This window comes from Cottoperca gobio, chromosome 9 (genome assembly GCF_900634415.1).
Source record: "Cottoperca gobio chromosome 9, fCotGob3.1, whole genome shotgun sequence".
Classification (NCBI taxonomy): domain Eukaryota; kingdom Metazoa; phylum Chordata; class Actinopteri; order Perciformes; family Bovichtidae; genus Cottoperca; species Cottoperca gobio.
In genome coordinates, this window is record NC_041363.1 from 20,145,227 (window position 1) to 20,167,608 (window position 22,382).

A 22,382-nucleotide genomic window follows, 5' to 3' on the forward strand; every position below is an offset into this window, starting at 1 on the left:
TCACATGTTTAATAGGGAGTGCATGCGAGAGGGCAATTACACAAGCAGCCAAAGGGAATAAGAAGTGTGCCAGGATGAGCTAGTCTGCTGCTACAGGAGCAGCAATGCACACATGACCTCCCCAGACCTGCCTGCAGATGTAGTCTCGCTTCAATAGAAGTTGAAGGAAGTTTAAAGTGAATTAGTAGTCCACAACCTGAGGAGAAGCTGTGGTGAGTCCATAGTACATTAGTTCAACCTTTACCATCCAAGAAAAGCAAACAAACAGATGCATAGCAAGATGTACTTTCTTACTTAGTCATTATCGATTTGACTTTGTTCCCCTCTTTTTAACTTTGTCTTCTCATAACGTGGTTATGCAGTGTCATTCATCAAATTGATTAACAATAATAAGTATTTACCGCAAAAGCATTTGGGGAAAATCTAATATTCATTTGTTTCTCATTTGATGTAGATGGAGGACAACAATTGTATTTGTTTAATGCTTTGCAGTATCATTAGAATATTTAATGAGATACATTTGCCTATGGTCAACATTGTTCCGAAGGCCCATTATTTTGAAAGACCAATGGTCAGAAAAATGACCCATTGGACAGAAAGCATATTTGTCCGAAAGCCCTTTTGCCGAAAACACAAATGCCCATGGTTTCGAAGGCCCATTGCTTAAAAAATACACACTCCCTGCAACAAAGTGTGAGACCGGATACCTACAAGTAATACAATAATTCAAAGTGTAATTAAGAACCAACTGAGAGCTCACAGTTTTAAAAGATTGTGGTTTTACCTGCTGTACATTTACATGCTAGGTGGGTGATTCAGTAACCTTCTGTGTATTCCTGTAGTCACAATAAAAGACAAATCTCCAGACTAACACTATCTTGAGGCTCATGAAAATAGGCTGGGCTGCACATATCTGCACCTCTGTGATTACTGTTTCATGTCCTTGGTGCAATATTCACAAAGACTGGATTTTCAGGAGAACTAAAGAAAACCCTCTTTTTAAAGATTGATTACTTTTCTACCCTGCCATATACTTGACACAGGGAGCAGTGTTTTTTGACAATGTAGACACCGTAGGGTATTTGTCCCAGCAGCGGTTTCCTGCGGCTTGCACATTCGGGGCAGGCATGTCAGTGAGTCCAGCTTGCAGTGTGCTCATCCCGCTTTCTGGTCTTGTATTTGGTCCACATGAATAATAAAGCTCTTGGCAAGGCTGGCTGGGGTTACATTTGTGGTTGTGAACAGGAGTGGTTTGAGCCAGCACTGAGCGACAGGGTGTGTTCTGTCCCTCTTCCCTCTTCCCACTTCCCTATTCCCTCTGCCTTTATATAACACCAACTCTTTTTGTTTTCCTCTTCTATTCCAGGTCTTTACTCTTCTAACTTACATGTTTAATTACAATTCTTATACACACCCATTTTCTGTTATTGTGTCTTATTCCCTTTACTGCAACACCTGCTTCTCGCCTCACTCTATATGTCTCTCCTCCTCCCTTCATCTTCTCTCTCCTGCACATTCATCTTTTTTTTCTTTAGCTTCACTCTCCGTATTTATTTTACCACCTTGATTGAATCACAGATGATTCAAAATTCACACCTACGTCGCACGCCATCACACAGAAACATCTGTACAGACTATATTTATACTTCGTCTTTAAAACATCTGCGCCACCAGGGGAAGAGGAAAAGGTAAAAATAGGCCATATTTGGGCCTGCAGCAGCATCTCAAATGAAACAAGAACGATACCCTGTTTTCATATAACATGCTGTCTTGACAAAAACACATCAATGTTGTAAGAGGAATGTATGGAGACTGGCCTTCTTATCTTTGTTTCTTAAAACACAAGTTTTGAACTGAACAGGCAAAGGGTGGTATTGATTAAATGGGATCTACAAAGCTTTGCTGCTGTTCTGCCAATTGTAAAAAGATCCTTCTTCAGGCAACTTCAAGAGCTGGCACTATTCTGATGAGTTGCATTCTGGGTTTTAGTTGTTGCTGCAGTACATTAATTAAGGAGAACATGTAAACAATATTTCATAGATATTGCCCAATTATTGATGAACACATCACTTGCTTTCATACATTATGTAGATGAATACTTTCATTTAAAGGCCTTATGTTCAACCAAGACTCCACCTCCCAGTTGGGACTGGCTGTCATAATTAGAACAACAAATACATTCATGGCAGCCTCACTATCGAAAACATATTTTAAATTAGTTTCGAAATCTAGGGCTGAGGGCATAATTCTTGACTTTGTAGGGTTTTGGTATCTGATTTGTATGCAGCTTCACTCCCACTCCCCTAATACCACACTAAAACTATGGAATTAAAGTATTTTGAAGCAAGAAATTCCCATAGGCTGGTCCCTCGGAGCAGTTTTTAGGCGACGGTGCTGCTCTCTTTTGTGTGTCTCAGTCTATTGATGCTAATGAGATGGTAATCTGAATGAGGGTCAGCTGTGCTAAATGCCACTCACAGACATCAATCATGTCCCCTGAGTAACTGGCGGGCACAGTGCCACATTTTCAAAACTCTATTCCTTTCCTAATTGAATTCCCTCAACCGTTTAGGAGTCCATCAAATGACATAGTGCTTAGAGGGCAGTGTTCATAAATTTGGAATTCACTCTGTTTTCTTTGCAATCTGAGTGGCAGAAGTAATGACTGTGATCCAGAGAAGCTGTTGTTGTGTTACAAATGGACAAGGCGAGCTGCAGTACGGCCCGTAGTCATCGAGGAGGCTCTATCCACGATGATAAACTTTCCCTGCCACGGAGAACTAATACTCAAGGATACAACAGGAGGTATCCACCACTGGTGTCACCCAAGATTGATCCCTTATCCCAGTGGGGCAGACATTGGTAATTACACTGCGGAGCGCCAACATGGCATCCATTCCCGACAAACAACCAGGAACAATGCAGCTGACAGTTCAATTAGTTGGAGCTCTGTTTATTAGCTACGAGTTTGGGCTGTTAATTAACAGTGTTGGAGGAATGTCACTAATGATGCCCGACTGTCCTCTTGCGGTGCTTGAATTAAGAACAGTGAATAGTGGAAATATATGCGGTCCTTAAAAGACCATGATGGCATATAAACGTGCAAAAATGAAAAGCGTGTCTTCAATAGAAAAACAGCAACAGTGGTCATTTGTTGACAAGGTTCAAATGGTACATGTTTATGTTTTCCTCGTAAATGATCTCTGGCAGTCGTGCAGATAATAACTTTCCTGTCTCAAAAGGCAGAAGTATTGTGACATTGTTAGCCTGCTACAACAACTTTTCGGGAGGACTTATGGTGGATATCTGGCCAAAAAAACACCAGGGAGTGCGAATTGTGTCCCATCTCCTTCCAACTGTCTTCCAGTGAAAGTAATCTTTTCCAAGGTGTTTTAGTTGCCTTAACTTAAAGAGACCTTGACCAAAGAAGCAGCAATGGAGAGAAACTTGTATGAATTGTTTTTGGAAGGTCATATGGGTCCTTTTGGAAGGCATTAACAATAGAAAGACGTTAGAAAATGCTTGTTTTTTTGTTGTCAAGACAGAGATTGGAATTATCCTATAATTATTACAAATACAAATGAAACTGTACATATAGTTATTTTTAGAGTAATCACGTATCCATCTGTTTACAACATACTTAGTCATCACTTTTGATCACTTCTCTGAGCCTTTTATGCACTCCAGTCTTAAACTGTAATCAGGATGTTTGGTGAACATCTTTCCCGTGTTGCCTCACAAAATACTGACCGGCTTTTGGCGGGGATTACACTTCAGTGAGCAATATGTGCCAACTGACAATGTCGATGGATTTGGCAAAGATTTGCGTTACATGATGTTCTTTGTCAGGGCTGCAAACACAGAGCCATGATTTGAATCATGGCTGTGATTGTAGAGAGCAGCTTGTGAAAGCTTGATAAATCCTATAAGTATCCGATCACAGCTAAATCCAGAGCAATCTATGGCTGGCCCCAGCAAGGATCAAAGCAAAACATGTTGGCGTCCCGGAACCCCTTGAAACAGCAAAAAGCATGAGCATATCCACACATCTGGGATTTGGAATGGGGAGAGTGGGAGATTGAATGGCAGACTTATCGACATAAACTGTTGAGTTTTGAGATGGTGACACAGTTGGGTGTTTCTTGCTACTATGAGTTCCTGAACTACTGCGTCTGAGCTGTTATTTCATAGCTGAAATGTCCCAAAGCAAAACAGCATCAAGTGACTGCCTCGGCTGGAGAACTGAGAGTTGTTGCAAAGACTTAAACATCAAGGTCTTCAGATCCTTTTCTCCGACTTTAAGAGAATTTCAAATAAGAGAATTGGTTTGTCAGAGTTGCAAGAGAAAGAGAAAGACTCCAAAGGAATCCACATAAGACTTTATATTTTGGACTTCGGTGCAAAGAACAATCGTACACAAAGGAATCCGCCAGCAGCAGACTCTTTTTTTTCATGTTATACTTCGCCAAATCTTTGAGAGGGAACAGAGAAAAAGAGATAAAATGCGAGTCATGATCCTGAACACATGCCAAGAAGCAGAGACCATTAAGAGGACTCAGCAAGTGTCCTGTCTCAGCTCTTGATTTTGTGCTATAGTGTTTCCACTGTTAATCTCCACGGCATAGGTACGGGTGATTAAGGCCTATTTCTTTCTGTGCCCACACGTGTTGAAATCTGTTTTCCCCCATAGGAGGTCAGACACCTTTTTTATCTGGTGCCCTTTGAAGTACATATACTCAGTGTCCATTAATCTCAACCTACAGCACTGCGATGTCAAACGTTATGCAACTGCTGCCTTGTCACAGACACGAGGCCTAAGGAGGACTGGTATCCTTCACATTGGCTGTGACTTTGCTTGTGATTGATCGCGTGTCTGTTTCTTGACAGCCAATATTCTGCAGGACTGCAAGGCGGGATTGGTACCCCCTCCCTCATAAATGTTCACCATTGACTGTTGAAGCATAGGAGGGGGAGAAGGGAGTTTGTATTTTAACCTTCACAAAGTCGAGCTGAATTATTGTTAAATCACCCCATATGAATTAGCTCAGTACTGCTCTATTGTTCTAATTTGCAAACATGAATTCCACAGTGACTTCCTGTAATGCATGGTACTGCATACATTATGTATGACTATATAGCTGAAATATACAGCACAAACGAATATGAAGGGTAAATGAAGATATTAAAATAGACGATTTTGTTGCAGCAATTAGGGGACAAATGGGTTTGATTTTCAGAACATGTGGCCCATGAGATGGAGACAACAGATGGTGAGTAGCATATGTCAAAAAAGGATACCTTTGGAGCGATGAGTTTGAGGAGAGCATGTATATTAAGATCTTAGTATTGTCAACACACTTGTTAATCCCCTAATCAAACTAGACCCTGTTGAAACACATCAACGCTTTGTTAGCAAATACTCCTGATCTTATTTACCCTTATTAGTTTTCTCAACTGTGGAAACCAGAGTCTTATTTTAGCACGAGCGCTGAATGAAAAGTAACTCCTACAAGGGTTTTATTAAATTGTATTAACTGGTATATTAACTTGAGAAGTAAATTTAAAACTCAGAAAGTGTATTATTGGTTTGTGAAAATCCACCTACGACATACCCATAAACACCAGCACAGTGAAACACAATGAAAGAGCAGTCAGTGATATTGGCTGCTTTGTGTTTAGAGCCTTGCAAATGCATATTCTATGTGGTCAATTTTCTTAAAAATTCAACACAATTCTTACAAAGCAAATATAGACTGTTACTACTCTGTAAAAGTAAGTGAACCTTGAGTTAGGATCGTTTTGTCCGAGCACTACTCAGCCTGCAAAAAACCTGTTGTATAATGTTGTTCTGCGGCTCTGGAGCGTGCTTTATCAAGCCTGAAAAATAACCCCTGATGATGTCATTGGGATTATGTGGGCTTGGGTTTTAAGGCTATACATTTAAACAAATAAATAAAGTCTGTATTAGAATCTGGGCGCACTCAAATTTACCATGTCAGGAGTTTCTATCTAAAATATGCTTTTGATTAGACTTTGAGAATTGTAGTCTCCAGAATGTTTGGTGCTTTGATTTCAACATTTTTATTTGTGTCATGACTCCCCCAACTTTATGGATGAATTGTTGGAGCATCATTAAATATTCATGACTTAATAAGCACTAATCAAAGTAAAAAATAAAAAGCAACTCTTGAGGTGTTATTTAATCACATGTTTTAATGCCCAAAAACTCAATGTATCTGCTTCAACAGGACTGTGTGAGTGTGGTTTGATCACATTTGATTGACAGTGACCAAACAACCCACCAAATGTCATCAAAGTCCTGGTGCATTTTACTTTTTCTAAATCAGCTTGTGATAAGAGCACAAACACAAATGGCAAACACAGAAATTCCTCATATGAAATACCCCAAACTGTAACAAGTAGTGTGTGTATGTAATATCCCATCACTCATGGTAAGAAACTGATACAAAAATAAGTTTCCACTGCCTTTAAAGAAACCACAGTCCAATTTGCTTTGCAATATCACAGAGTAAGAAACGGACATGAATAATAATGTTACAATTCACAGAAGAAAACAATAAAACAGTGAATTAGCTCAGAAATCCAATAATTTTCTTTTTAAAACATGTAAAATACTGTAAAAACAATACTAGCTTGATATTGACTTTTTTTTGGCTTGACAACGACCTTTACAATAAACAAGTAAGCAGCAAAACAACATGTTTTATTGACTTTCTTTCCATCAATTGAAAATCAAAAAAATCTCTCATTGGTATTGATCAATCTAACAAGCCTTGTAGGTGAAGTAGTTTGGTTAATATGTGCTTCGTAGCAGTACAATTGCTCTTTTACTCCACAGATTAATACACTTTTAAAATAGCAATTGCAAAGTGTTAAGACACTTTTATTACCTCTGAGAAAAGAACTAGAAATGTAGACATCCACGCCAGTCTTTTTCCCTTCTCTTTGAAATCTTTCATCAGCACATCCTCTGCAGTAGGGGGCAGAAGAGACGAAGCTGTCAGCGCTCCTCACAACACAACAACTCTTTCCCTGATATCCAGCCCTTCCCCGGGAGATTACACACACAAGTGGTGGGTGGGAAGATTTGGCACGCTGCAATCCCACTTTCTTTCTCCGCCCTTTCTCTCTCTCCATCTACTTACTTGCGCTCTTCTCATTCATTCTTATTTCCTTTACATCTCTCACCTAAATCAACTCCACAGGAAAGCAGCTCTGAGGAGGGGACATCCCTCTAAAATCCTACACAGGCCCTGCAGCAGCTAATTGCAGCGAGAAGATACATTATGTGCAGAACCATCAAAGGTACGGCGATCACACTAACAAACAGAGGGTGGTCGAGTTGAGATGCTGGAAACAGTGGTGGTGGTGCTGGGCATCCTCTTGTGACTACAGACCTTCTTTTAACACCTTTCAATTAAAAAAAAAAAGGCCAGTATTGGGTATTTCTGTCTTTCAGTATTTCTGAACATCCCTTTTAAGAGTAAGACAGATGTGGTCTAATATTGCGATTACATTTTCAGTTAAGAGTGCTGCACAGGAAGAAAAGCAACTGCTACTGTAAAGACGCCTCTGCACGTCCTCTTAAAGGTGCATCGCTCCTCTTAGAGCTTTCCATTGCAAACACTTTTTTTTGTTTACTCCACTTATCTCTCTCTCCATCTCCCTTTCTAGTTTCCTTCCTCCCTCCCTCACAGGGATACAGTGCTTTCTCTCTCACGTGTTCCTGGCTCATGTTGGGTGGTGGTGAAAAGGCTGAATGCTGCGGCTGCTAACTCTGGCCCGGCGCCACTCTGCTGCTAGGCTCTTGATACATCTCCTGCTGCCCTGCGCAGACAGGTGGTGGCCTAGGGGTTGAAGAGAGGCCGGGTTCACTGAGCTGTCCAGAAGACCTTTGGTGTGTCCTTTTGTTGACTCTGCAGACCCCCGGTGCAGAGTGTTATCAGCTGGCTGCTGAAAACACCCACCTACCTGTCAGCACCCCTGCCACATCTTGACACAGCTTGCTGGTGTTAATTGAAGAGGGGTATGGCACAAGCACTACAGTAAATACTGTCCTCTCTGGGATCTTATTCCCTTTTCCGTGTGTCTCTGGATCCATGATGAGAATCTATATGTTTGTTTTAAGGATTAGTTTGCATTTTAATTGACTGGAGCAGGTCTGCTGCGTAGATGACTGTATGAGTGTTGGGATATGATCAAAACACAAGGAGCAATTTTGGATTCAAATCTTTTAATTTATGTGGCACAAAAACTTTAATGAGGATTTTAATGCAGCGGTGGTCTTGCCATACTTTGGACACTAAAAGTCACGAGAGCTTTGATTGTCTTCACAAACCTGATTGGGCTTGAGCTGTGAATTCTCTAAATTCTCCCAGGCTTGAATAGGGTCGGGTTTGTGCCAATTTCCATTTCCATTATATTTTTGGTAATGGCATGACAGTTGGGCTATGCTCCCACATTTGGTAAGAAAAGGTGCATGTTGAAGTCACACATGTCTGTTACCGCACTGAAAAGACTTATTGTTCGAAGCTTCATTCATAACGTTGACATTCAATTTACAGTATTATTATTAATAAATTACAGAAATATTGCGTGCATCCGCCTTACACCTTCTCTTTCCCTCGCTCCGTCTCGCTCTCTCTCTGTCTCTCTCTCTGTCTCTCTCTCTCTCTCTCTTAAACACACACACACAGCGAGCGCCGTGGACAGTCTTCGTCTCTGTTTTCTGTCCAAAAGTGCAAATCTATTGAGAAAAGACAAATGTAATCATTCCCAAAATTCCCAACATATTTTATCAAACAAATTTACTGCGGTCAAAAAACTCTCTCCCGCTCACCTCCCGCACTTTGCACAGAAGCTTTGTATTTAAACACTAGAATAACTGCATCGCGGTTGTATGCCTCCACCAACCAGTCAAGTTACGGTTTACATCCATGCATGTCTATCAAAAAAGTCAACATTAGCATATTAATTCTTGAGTTATGGTCATGAACGTGTTTTGTGAGGTGACAGTGAACTTGACCTTTGTCCACCAAATACTAATGTGTTCATCCTTAAGTCAAAGTGGACGTTTGTGCTAAATTTGAAACAATTATCTTCTTGAGTTCTTGAGTTCTTGAGATATTGCGTTTATGAAAATGGGACAGACAATCCGAAAACATAATGCCTCCGGCATTTGCTGTCTCTGGCATGGAAGCATAAAAATACATTCAGTACAGTCCTACTAAAGCTTGTAAGACATATTTTATTTTATATTTATTCAGTTTTTATTTACAGTGGGAATTCAGTTTTTTCATGGGATCAAAGATCTGCTGCCATGGTTCAGGGTTCGGGTCAGGTTTGGACAGAAACTATGCAGGTTCATGAAAAGTCAGTCGGATTTTTTTAGGCCTGATCATAGCTCTAATAGTCACTACAGATCACTAAGTTTTTATGGTATTGATTTAAGTGCTTGGGTTTACCTCATGCAGACAAACATTCATGTACTCATAATTGCATGTAGCACCCCCTCTATAGCCCACACACAAACATACACACAGTCTCTCTCACAACACACACTCACACAGGCTGAGAGCTCTATGAAACTACCTATCAACCCATTATGCACACTGTAGGGTAAAGCAATCCAGTATAAGTGCATTGATCTTCCCGGCCTCATTCAGTCTGATGAAGACCCGGGCCTAGTGATAACATTTCACAGCCAGACAAGCCGCTGCTACAATATAGCACATGGCTTATAGGACAGTAAGGAGCTGACTCACAGCGTAGGAAGTAAAAACAGCAGATCATGGTCTGATTGAGCTGAACATCTTAAGGCAATTGAAGAGAGCTTCAATGGGCTCTTAAAGAAATGTTGCTATATAGCAAATCCTGGTTCTATTGGAGATGATTACAGGCTTGGCTGCATTGTGAAGTGTATTAAGCCACACAAAATGGTAATCCCAGCATCTCTCGATATGTCTACCACTCACATTGAGGAACACACTCTGGATTCAAGAGGTACAAGAGCGTGAGATTGAAAATGGTACAGATATCCACTGAAGGTGTCTGGAGGCAAGGCCCGAGTAAATCTGGATGATGTTTGCCTTTTATCAAAGTTGACTTTTTACTAATGCCACGGGATGGCGGCTACATCAAAATGCCTCTATTCTTAGGGGAAATGTGCACTGAACTTGTCTGACGTCTCACCATAGGAAGTTATGCTGCCCTTTGAAGGAGTCACATTTATATAGTTTTCTAAAAATCCACGGCTAAGAAAATGTAAATAGCCAAGCAGGACCTAGTTGCTGTCACACTGCCCTTGGATGAAGAATATCTGTCTGGCAGACAGTGGCCCCTGGGTGAACCTGGCATTTGATGTAATTTGTATGGTCCCAGGGCTGAATAGACAATAAAGGCGAGCTCTTTCTTGGTCAGCTCTCCGTCAGCTTGTCAGATTTATATTCTTTGTGTATGGGTTAGCTTTCTCTGATAAAATACTGCACATGGAATGATTTCATTTAGATGTTGAAGTTCCTCAAGATAATTAAGAGTCTAAAATACATTAGCCAAACAAGTTTAAAGAAAGTTTGGACTGTGGAATAGAACTGCACAATTTGAGGCACTGTAAAATGCTTTCAGGGTTTTTTTTACATCAGGCTGTAAAGGAGTTTTTTTATCTTGAAAAACTTGCTTCATCTGCTAAACTTTAAGGGGTGTTTTCTTACGCACCAACATGTGAAAAAGGAAACAGATTGTGCATCCATATCTTAGCACATTGATGCATCCATCCTCATGCCTGCTGATGTACGGAAGAAATATATAACACACATTACACATAAAACAGAGCTGTGGGAGCAAATTTAACTTCAAAACCTTATTTGAATGGTCTAATATTTTTTTTTCCTTTACCTTACTTACAGAGCTTCTCTGTGACATTATTCCCCTCTGACCAAAGGTGCTTTGTCAGCAGTGTAGACAGCTGACACCAGGTCAGTGTAAAAGGTAGCAATAATACATAACACATGTCTCAGTAGACATCACTCCCCCAAAGTTCCTGCACGCCAATTAGATTAAAGCTATATATTACTTGTGGAAAAAAACACAGGGAGGAAATCAATGCCAAGTCTCCAGGCAGGAACCCTGAAACAACAGCCACTGTCAGTTTGAGACTTATGTCATGAAGGCCCAGTAAAGTGGGCTGCAGTGTCCATATACGCTGTCCTGTCTCAGCCAATGTAGGTTTTTGAAGAAGCAATTACTGCAGGACTGTGGGGGGATATAATCATTTACGAGACCCCTTGGTTTTCAAGAGAGCAATGATAGTTGTTGCAAGATTGGATCCAGTCTTCTGATATCGTCTTTTTTTCAGCCACACCCTTTTATGAAGATTTAGCAAAGCAATATACATAAACAGAATAAGATTGTTGGCTTTTTTGCCGAAATTTAGTTGAGAAGATCTGATTCCACTCTTCTAGAAGTCTTCTAAATTTAAAGCTACACCCAGGAGCTAATTAGCTTAGCTTAGCATAAAGACTGCAAACTGGAGGAAGCAGCTAGGTTGGCTCTGTCCAAAGGTAACACAATCTGCTTGCTAGCACCTCTAAGGCTCACTTATGAAAACATATCTGGTTTGTTTAGTCCGTGCAAAAAAATGTGTACGACAATGTGTGGTTTTATGGGGGATTAGTTGTTTCCCCCTGTTAACACTCTTTATGCTAAGCTAACTGGCTTCTGAAGCTTTTTATTTATCATACAGATATTTAGAGTGGGAAATAAATCTCGACCAAGAAAGCAAATAAACACATTTCCCATTATGTTGAACTATTCTTGATACGAGAATAAAGTGAAGCTACGGTATTGCACAACACAGATGTGATTTAGCATAAAAGGGAAACTGGAGAGAAATGGAGACCATTAAACTAGATAATAGGTTCTGAATGCAACCGCATCATAATTTAAACAGCAAATTGTGTGGATACATGGCTACATCCAGGGAAAACAATGTAAATATCTGATTAATATAGACCTAATGTTATGCAAGATTAATAATACTAACCCCATGCAATTACTCACCCATCCTTTGCAGGCTTTGGAGTATGCAACACATAATCAACTACAAGGTCAAAAAAGAGCTCAGGTCAGGAAATGGCGCAGGCATAATAGGTCTTTTATACACAGAGATTAATCAGAACCCAAGATGCAGTGACACTGCTTTATGAGTGTGTCTGCACTCAAGGAGCAGTGCTGAAACACATCTGTAGTCCTCAAAGGTCGACTGCAGTTTAAGGAATCTTTCACCGCAACCCATAAATTATCCTGATGAGCACTGTGATGGTGTGAGCCAAAGGGGTGGCTCTAGGAACCTTATCAAATCTATTATGCACAATGAAACAGGTAGGGGCCATCATTAAAAACAGAACAAGCCAAGTCATGCTATAGAAATAAATATTATATAATAATATATTTAACCATGAGTAGGTCTTTGGGTAAAACAATCAACATCAGTGGCAAAAGCTGAACCATAATGCATCACAGAAGGCAGAATAATTAGATTTAATCAGCTCTAGATGGAGAGAGGAAGTGAAAAAAACACAAGTGCAATCATTCACTTAGGCACAGACAATGCTTGGCCATAGATAAGTTACATAGGCCCTGTTTTACATGACAAAGGTAAATGTTGATTGTTGATAAAGTAGAGAAGCATACTTACTTGATGGATTGCACCTTTGTCTGTGTAATGTATAATAAATAAGGCAGACAATTACCATACTAAAGATAAGAACAGGAAATGGCTGGGTCAGTGAGCAGACAAGGCAGTTGATAAGAGTAGGATGTTATGGAGACAGTGGCGGTAAATAGCAGAAGGGGATTGACTGATGTCGATGGAAGTTTTCCTCGGAAGCTGCTGAGAGTGAGAATACATAATGTGGTGCGTGTCTTAGATTGGTGACAAATTTGTTTTTAATTATCAATAAACCTAGTGTAATAGGAGGAAATCAAATATTTTTCTCCCTCTGTTTTCCAAAACTCATTACAAGTTAGTCCTTGTGGCATCCCTTACTTGAAAGTGAGAAATCTCAATTGTACAAGTGAAGAGGCGTTTTAGCACACAATTGGGTAAAATAAACTCCCTCGCTTTCATGACTGAATCCTCTTTTATTGGATTTTGCCTAGAGAACAAAAACACATTTGAGCAAAAAAAAAGGGAGTCTGAGTCGTGTGCCCTGTACCAGCTGTGGCTGCACCTAAATGACAGATTGAGGGTTACGCATGCAACAAACAGGACAATACCAAAAGGGGAGAGAGAGTTTGTAGTAGCTTATTCTTCAGGGTCTCAAGACAGCTTTGAAGGATCTGCACTGGATAAACAAAATGAGCACATTCACAAACTGATTTAATCGTGCCGCTCCACAAAAAACGATGTCAGGTCATTTCTGCTTGTAACAATCAGCCTATTCAATAAGTCCATGAACCACACGGAACCTGTTTAATTAACAGATCTTCACAACCAATTAACTTTTTTCTTTGTGAAGTTATATTGTAGTTTAATTTGAGCAAGACTGCTTTGTATACTCTACATTAAGTGTCCATAGTTACTTGTAACCTGAAACAGTAGATTATACCTAGATTGAACATATTTATATTTGAAGAACATAATACTGTTTCTATTAGGGTTGGGACGATATGTTGAAATTTTACAATCGGCTATCGTCAACCTAACAACCAGTACTGATATAATCGTGTGTGTGTGTGTGTGTGTGTGTGTGTGTGTGTGTGTGTGTGTGCATAGTGAGGCGAGGCGCAATGCCCCCATCTGCCCCATTAGAGCATCGTAAAACACACTTCATTAAAACTCAACAGAAACTAAATAAAATTCATCAAAACCGTCTTGATTAGTCATTCCGCTGTTCCAACAATCACCAACTCTGGTTTGGTCGAAATAAACCTTTGAACAGTGGCTCTCGTTCTTCAGAGGCAGACCATTTCATTAGCAAAATAAAAGGACACAAATCGGCCAAAAATAACAATTGCCAGTGTACTCCCCAATCAACAATATGTTTGTCCAATCTCCCAATCCTAATATGTATTTGGCTGCTACAATTTCCATCTTGGAAAAATAGAACGCACATCTCCTAAATCAAAAGATCTCATATCTTAAATGCACTGCCCTCCATCATCTGTCTAAAAGTTTCAGTCGACATTGACATTAACCACTAAACCATGTTGACTTAGCCAAAACCTTCACATGGCTGCAACTTTAGCCAAGGTTTTTTATTCTGTCTGCAGCAGACACAAACTTGGATAAAGCCTCCAGACATAAGATTTCTTTTTAGCATCACATGCTGTAAAATCAGCTACTTTCTATGCAATGAATCAACAGCACACAAGGACACGAGTCTGGTGGTGAAACAAAAAGCTAGTCAGCCATCCCACATGACAGTGAAATAGATCAAATCCACAGAGAAGAATGGTGCTCATGAAATGGTTGGTGTAATGAAACTTTAAAGATTGGGGCCTATCAGCATACCCTGACCTGATTATCTTGGTTAAACTGCATCTGCTGAATAGATCTCAATGCTCTAAACTCAAGCGTTGTTGAAAATCTTTTATGCAGAGAGGAACAGTGAGAGTATTCCCAGCAGCATGTCGAGTGTCTGAAATTTATTTCAGATCCACCAGAACTGTAATGTGCTTCAATGGGATTACAAGTGATTTGCAGCCATGAAATATTTTTGTTAGTGTGGAACACTCAAACATTCAAAGCTTTGTTGAAACAAATGTTCATAATCATCTTGCCAGAAGCAATACAGGGGTTTTGCATTTCAAAAGCCACTTTTGACATTAGATATTTACAGGACATGATTAAGACAAGTCTGAAGAAGCACATAATGGAATTTGTACAGGCTCGATGAGAAATTAGCCAAACAGGTGTCAGATCTTTAAAAGCAGATGTTAAAGAGATTCGGTTTGTATTGTCATTTGAATGGAAACTGGCCATCCACTAAGGACATCTGAGAAATATAAAGAGATTAAGATCAATAAAGTTAGAGATAATAAACTAAAGTAATCAAGTCAGAGACACAAGACATTAGAGTCAAAAAATAAAATGTTCATGCACTGGCCAATTTTCTTTGGGGTATTTTGCTCCTTTAACATGTTTACTTTAAAATATACATTTAGGCAAATATTTTACTGCACTTTGTCTGTTTGTGTCTGTAGATTTATCCTACATTCACTAAAAGTTAGTATCTGATAATACTGATAATGGCTGTCTGCAGTGTAGGTCATAAAGTCCGCCCCCTACATTTTAGTGGATGGGACATGTGAAAAAGTACAAATTCTCATCAGACTGATGTATGTTCAAGTGTTAGGGTTAGGTTTAGGGTTAATGAGTTATTTGTTCCTATAAGGGGGTGAGACGTCATAATGTGATTGACAGCTGCTCTGGGTGAAGTAGTCACAGAACCGGAGGCTCAGCAACTCAACAGTACTTTGAGTAGGAAAGTGAAGTAGCGATGTAACTTTTACATTCTACATGTTTTGTTTAAAGATCCTTATTTATAGTTTATGGTTTATACAGTCACTGACCGGGTTTGCTATCAGCTAGCTAGCTAACCATTATCTCCCCTGACAGTAAGGTTAGCCAGCACTGTCGGACCGATGTGTGTGTTCACGCAGCTGACGTTTCTGAAACAAAAATCACAAGTCTGTGAAATTGACAATTTTATTATAAATATATTTATAGAAATATTATGATTAGTGGTTTTTAACCCAACAGCTGGCGTGGCGCTAACGTAGCCAATAGTTGGCTCACGCTTTACAAGCAGCGGCCTTGATCAGGCTCTTAATTGGTTTGGGCGTGTGTGTGGGCTGAACCTTGATAACGCGGCTCCACCCCCCCAATCAGACTCTGGCTACAAATTACGGCAAAAGCGCATGATTGCATTGCTCCTATCCGTGTTTTGGCTTCACTTTACAGTGAGAGGAACTGGAGACACATTGGACATGTATATATACAGCCCATGGTAACAAAGGAAACCTGGCTTTATTCAAAATTCAGATTTTTGTTCCGAAAAATCTTTGCATGGTGATATCTATTACTAATTATTTTCTCCCGTACTCACATGAAGAGTCTCCTCTTAAAATTTAGGGTATAGGGTACGGATTATTTTGAATCAGAATTTGATATACTTTTCCAAGCTCCAAGCCATACTGTATATTGTGTAATATTTATGTGTCAAACTCTAGGTAAGGAATTATTCATTCTATGTAGTGAGTGGTGCTGGGGTCATTGAGCTTTTGTTTGCATCTGGTTACATCATGATGCTGTGTTCAGTGAAGGATGTGAGTTAGTCAGTAGGTACTTCAATTCTCCTTGTATTTATTTGATCATCACCATTAAAGGGTATTTGTCGCTCTTCTGTTCTCATTAAAGTAGTGTACTAGAAATGGATCAAATATTTAATGGATGCCTCAATCAGCCATTTCCGTGATCCCCAAATTTACCCTGACTGACAGTAGATGCACGTATTCATTCATCATGCACCTCTAGAAGTGTAGTGGTCATATTCTGTTAGAAATTGTACTAAAATATTCACGAGATGGATAGTCATGGTCAGACCTGGCCTTTCAAGATCAGCTGGGATGGAGCATTAATAATATATTATCAGTCATCAACGTTGCATATTAGATGCAGGATGGGAGACAGGCTACTGTTTACCATCTGTAATCCTTCACCGCTCTTTAACTGGACCTTGAATGGAAATATGATTTTTCTTGGCAGGGCACAACACTGACAGGAAGGTTTAGGAGTTTTAAGAGTCCTCTGTTATCCATCACTAAGCTGAAATCTTTAAAAGGTTTCACTTCAGTGATTCTGTTCCTGAGAAAGTGGAACCAGCCTCCTGTAACAATTTGTTAACAAGCAGTGCCGTCAATATGATATGAATCATTAGTTTGAACAGCACATGATGTTACATATTGAGGTACTCTCAAAGGAATGAGATTGAGAACACCTTGAATTTGAGTTCATGCCATGCACTGCAAACATCTATAATTACAGATCTTCAGAGATTTAGTAAGACATCAAAGTCAAAAGAATATATGTGAAGCTACAATGAATCAAATAGAATAGAGACTGTGTTGTGCAAAAAATAATCTTGAGCCAAGCAAGTGATTTCTCGGTAAAAAACCCCCAATGTAAATATATCTTAAAATCCCTCTTTACACCTTAAATAGAGTCTAACATATGATCTGAAATGTTGAACCTCTGTCTGCCACTCACAGCATTAAAGCTCAAATGAAACAAAACAACCCATCTTGTTTGTCATTGAAGAGAAAAGGTGCCTTGTGTTGATCCCACACCAATCTTAGGTAATTGCACTTTTACATAATTAAAAGATTCTTGACGAGTCTGGTGTCAGCTTTACGAAAAATAAAAGACTATGTAGTCTAATGTAGTGAAATGTTGCCCTTAACGAGGATTGAATTAGTGATCGATAGGAAACGGCAGATCCTATAGCTTAAGGTGTTAGATTTACTGTTGAGGAGGCAGGATGTGAACAGCCAGTCATGAGGGCGGACTGTGACATTAAGAATCAGACATACGTGGGAGTTCTTGCAAAGCTTTGAATTGAGACATAAAAGATAGAAGTTGATGTAAGAAAAACTGAAGAAAAATAAGTTGCTTGATCTTGTGATTTATTCACCCTGTTGGTGGATTCTTCGTGGAAATAAAGCGTATCTTCATATCAAGGTTTTGTTCGGAGTGAAAAACATTTGCATTTATGTCTTTAAGTGAAATAAGTGGCTAATTTTTATGAAGCACATGGGGCAGAGTGGATGATGTTGCTGCACACCCGGCCCCAATCCACACACTCTGCAGGAATCACGTTGTCTGGGTCCCATTGAAAATCCCTCTGTATATAGACCAACAAATGTATGCTAGATAATCAGTCTGTGCACAGAGATTTTGTGTGTGTGGGTGTTTTCCTGAACAGCCCACTGCAGTTAAACTAGCAGTCTGCACCCTGAGAATGGAATAAAGTGCTGTCGCTGTTGGCTGCCACTAACACCTTCAGTGTATCTGTATAAAGGCACATCGGGCATCAGCGTCAGATGACTCCCATTAAGCAGAACTCCTATAAACTGAACTCCGTGTTTGAATGTTTATGACAATGGGAGTCTGAGGAAGGAAACGAGGAGCTTGTGCCCTCTCAGATGCCCTTAACTGAAACTTCTTTGCCAAATAGTTTTATGGATGAATGCTTATCCTTATTCCAGAGAGATAAGTGATGCCATTTCACTGTTGATTACCTCTGTTGATCGGTGTGATTGGTTTAGTGTTAGATAAATATAGGGTACAGCTGAATGGAATGGTAAATACATACGGACCCTACACCGTGTCAAAACAAACAATGCATGGATTATGACAGTGAGAATCACGGGGATAAAGAGACTGATTTTAATAATCCAGATGAGCTCTCAAACAACTGACCCTGCAAGGACAGTGTGTGACATTAATTGAAGCTAATCTCAAGTTAGTTCGGTGTAAAGCTTGACCTCAGCAGGCGGGTTATTTGGAGCATGTAATTTTGCAGGATTAACATGATACCAATCTCCTGCCTTTAATCTCCTAGAAATTTAAACCCAAAATTGATCCACATGCCTAAATGGACTTTTTTATAAATCTGCAGCATATCAAATGTATTACCTCAGTGAGGCACTTCATCAGAACAACTCAAAGTCAAAGTGACATTTTGGGCAGCATTGCATTTCTGTTCCTCCCTGAAAGGCTCTTTTCCTTCTCAGTGTTTCAGGGGCATTGACAGGGCAACTCTTCTCCAGCAAGGCAAGTGGCCAGGCAGTCTCGGCCATGATACATAAAGCATCAGATTGCACATGAGCACCAATCCAAACAACATGTCATAGAAGGATATTTACTCCTCAGTTCAGACATTATTCACACACAACTATGCCCTTGGTGGATAAGGAGCTGTCTTGGGCTGAAAGAAGAGTAGTCCTGTTCACCTCATTTGTCCCAGAGAGAAGGAGAGACGGACTAGTGTGGTGAGATTGAGGTGCGTGTAGAGAGAATATAGAAGTGAAGTGGAGAGAGGATTGTAGAGCCACAAAAGCAAAGATGGAAAATGTAATTGAAATGAGGATATAGATACACATAGAGGATGGTGGATGAAGACAAAATTGAATTCAAGGAAAGTTCTGGTTTAAAGAACTTGTGTCTTATTTTTTTTACAGTTTAGCTAGATTATCCAATCTGCTTTATTTAAAGATGCACTAATCACAATGGTCATATTACAGTAACAATGGATGAAATGACTTTATGAAATGTTAAAGTAGTTTGCAGTTTGGTGCTAGGCAAGCCGCAGAACAAGTTTGCAAACGATGAATGGGACATGCAGCTTGTAACATTTCAAACACTTTTTACACAATTTGTAAATATGCTACTGCTCCTACTACTAATGTTCAGCACATAAATTGTGTTATGGGGACTTTAGCTTGTTGCACTGCCTCCAAATTTAAAAATAAAAAATAAAAATGGGTTTAAATCTAAAATAACATATTAATAATCATAAATTGCACAGGAAAATAATTGGTTAATGTGCAACTTTGTTTAAAACCTATATTTTTAGTTGGACATGTTTTTTATTATTAAAAGTTAAGTTGGTAAACATTTTTTATTATCAACAGGAACGACTAAAATAAAAGAATAAAAAAAAAATAAAAGACCCATATCAATGTAGCCAGATAGACTTCTGGTAGTTCAAGCTCCATTGGTAATGCAGGAGAGACCATCGTTCATCCTATTAACGCTCAACTGAACAGTGGTCAGTTTGCTTTCAGGCTCTCATCATGTTCTCTGATGATAATATAGAACTGTTGATTGTGACAGAAACACTGTGCATTTTGTCTACCACTCTATGTCTGTGTGTTTGACATGCATATGTTCGCCGCCTGTGTGTCTGTGACAGCGGCTCAGTGGTAAGACGAATGTTTCCTCCGAGTTGACCGTACATCCTCTGTCACTCAACAGCAATCCTCTATGCAGAGCCTCCTTACTCTAACCACACAAGAGCTCCCTCTCACATTCAGCCAGGCATCTCAGCTATCTGTGGTGCACAACTCACAGCAGATGCTGCCAGTTTTTCCCCCACATAGACAAATACACACACTCCACACTCAGGCACTTTAGCAAGCAGTTGCACACACATAGTACTATGTAGATCTACAAATGCTGCATTACACTGTACATGTGCCTGTGGGGACAAAAGCAAAGCATAAGAACATCTGTTAGGTCAGTGAGGTGTAGCCACATATCCAACTTTACTTTGGACTTCGTATTAGAGCCATTGTAAAAAGCTCTCAAAAGCAAAGTTCAATACTGGACGGCCTCACCTAATGCACATGTAATGGGGTCAATAAAGGGGCCATAAGCACTGCCTGGTATGTGGAAAGAGAGGTTTTAGAGGGTCTTATTATTTGTGGAATTTAAAGGAAGAGGCAGCATTATGAGCCAATCGGCTGTCTGGTCTCCAGAGAATGTTATCTGGAGCCCTTTGTGTTCAATGTGAGACCAGAAGTCAATGTTGATTTGTCACTTATATTCCGTACTTAGGATACGTCACTTCGATAGATATTTTTACCCAAATGGTAAGTTATTTGTCATGTAACTTTGCTACTTCTGCAGTTATTTTGGCTCAAACAATGATCTTAACCATGTCGCTTTGTTGCCTGAACCTCATCTTTTCCTGTGAAGACGGAAGTTTATTTTGAAAAGATTGTGCAAGTGAAGAGGGGAAACAGACACTTGCTGCATATTCGTAGGTGAAAAAATAGGAATATATCATATATCATACATATCATATATCATCCGATCCGTTGTATCAGGATACGTTGATGAAGTAGTCGAGAGGAAGGGCGAAGAGCAAAGTGTGAGTCAATGAGCTTTGGAAACTCCCCAGAAAACTTGTGAATGCTTTGGGCCAACTTGGGCTACCAACTGTTACTTCATTTAGCATCAACTCAGTAATTGTTGATGCCGGAGACATCCGCACTAAGTTTAGAAGTGAGTTTCTCTATATTTTGGTTGTGATGCTGAAAATAATATAGCTCAGGGAGCCAACAAAGACTTTCTGCTATGAGAATCATCTTGGGGACTAGTGGGCACAGAAAGGGAAGGGACGCCAAAAGAGCACAGAAGAAAAAGTATGTAGTTGTTGCTTCCTTCCTCAACCTCTAGAAACCTGCTCTCAAAAGCGATTGCAGATTGAGGTTTGAGGTTTGAGCATAATGTAAGCCAAACTGAACATTTGAAGGTGTTTTAATTGATATTTGAGTGTGCCAACTATGAGGATATGATCTGAGCATCTGTGAGAGTAAATACCGTAATGTGCACACATTTGGAATCTTTAGCTTGGATTTCTACATGTGTGCCTTCTTATCTGTGTGTATTTTTCTACATCTGCCCTCAGCCATGTAGCAAGATTGGGGAAACTCCCATCTCACCAGCTCTGCTATTCCCCGCAGCCTCCGCTCAGTACAGCAGACAATGTGAGGAGGAGATGTGACTCATTCTCCCTGCTCGCTCTCTCTCTCTCTCTTTCTCTGTATACCAGTTATCTGTTTGTGTGCCTGGTTTTCTAGCCTTGACTGGCTGACTTGAGAGTCACAGTGGCACCGTTGCCCCCAGGCCAAAACAAGACTTGATGAGCGAAGACACACTTTTCTCCCTCTTTCCCATCCCAGAAGGGTACCACCTCCCTGTGTGTGGTCTCTGCCTACCTATCACTGGAAATGCTGATTTAGTGTCTGCAGCTGAGGACTGTTTATACAGTTAGATCATGCAAAGACAACCTTCATCAGTTTTTCCTAGAGCCTGAAAACACACCTGAGATCTCTTTTTCTTTTGAGGGAAGCTTCCAACCTCAGATGCTCTCTCACCACTATACATCAACCCTGATGTTTGAAGCAAATCAGGGCTTGTTTTCGCTCAAATATTGTGATACACCACCTTGTTATGAATAGCTTTTTTTCAGCTTCTTCTACTTAGTGATTTTCTGCATTTACTAATTAACTTACTTGACACTTTATTCTCTAAAGACTTGACTTGAGACTTGAACGCAACATGTCAGGAAAGAAATCTCAAACAGTAAGAAGCAAGTACAACAGGGTGGCGTTGCATAGAATATTGTATTTTTTATGGTTATTGATTTAAAAGACATCTTTGTAACAAGACTAAGAGTCTGCAGCCAGTCGAAGGGCTCCGTAAGGCTGTACATACTGCGGGTAAAGTGATGCTTTGAGCTAAATGCTAACGTCATGCATGTGGTCACATCATGGTCACCATCAGAGTTTGT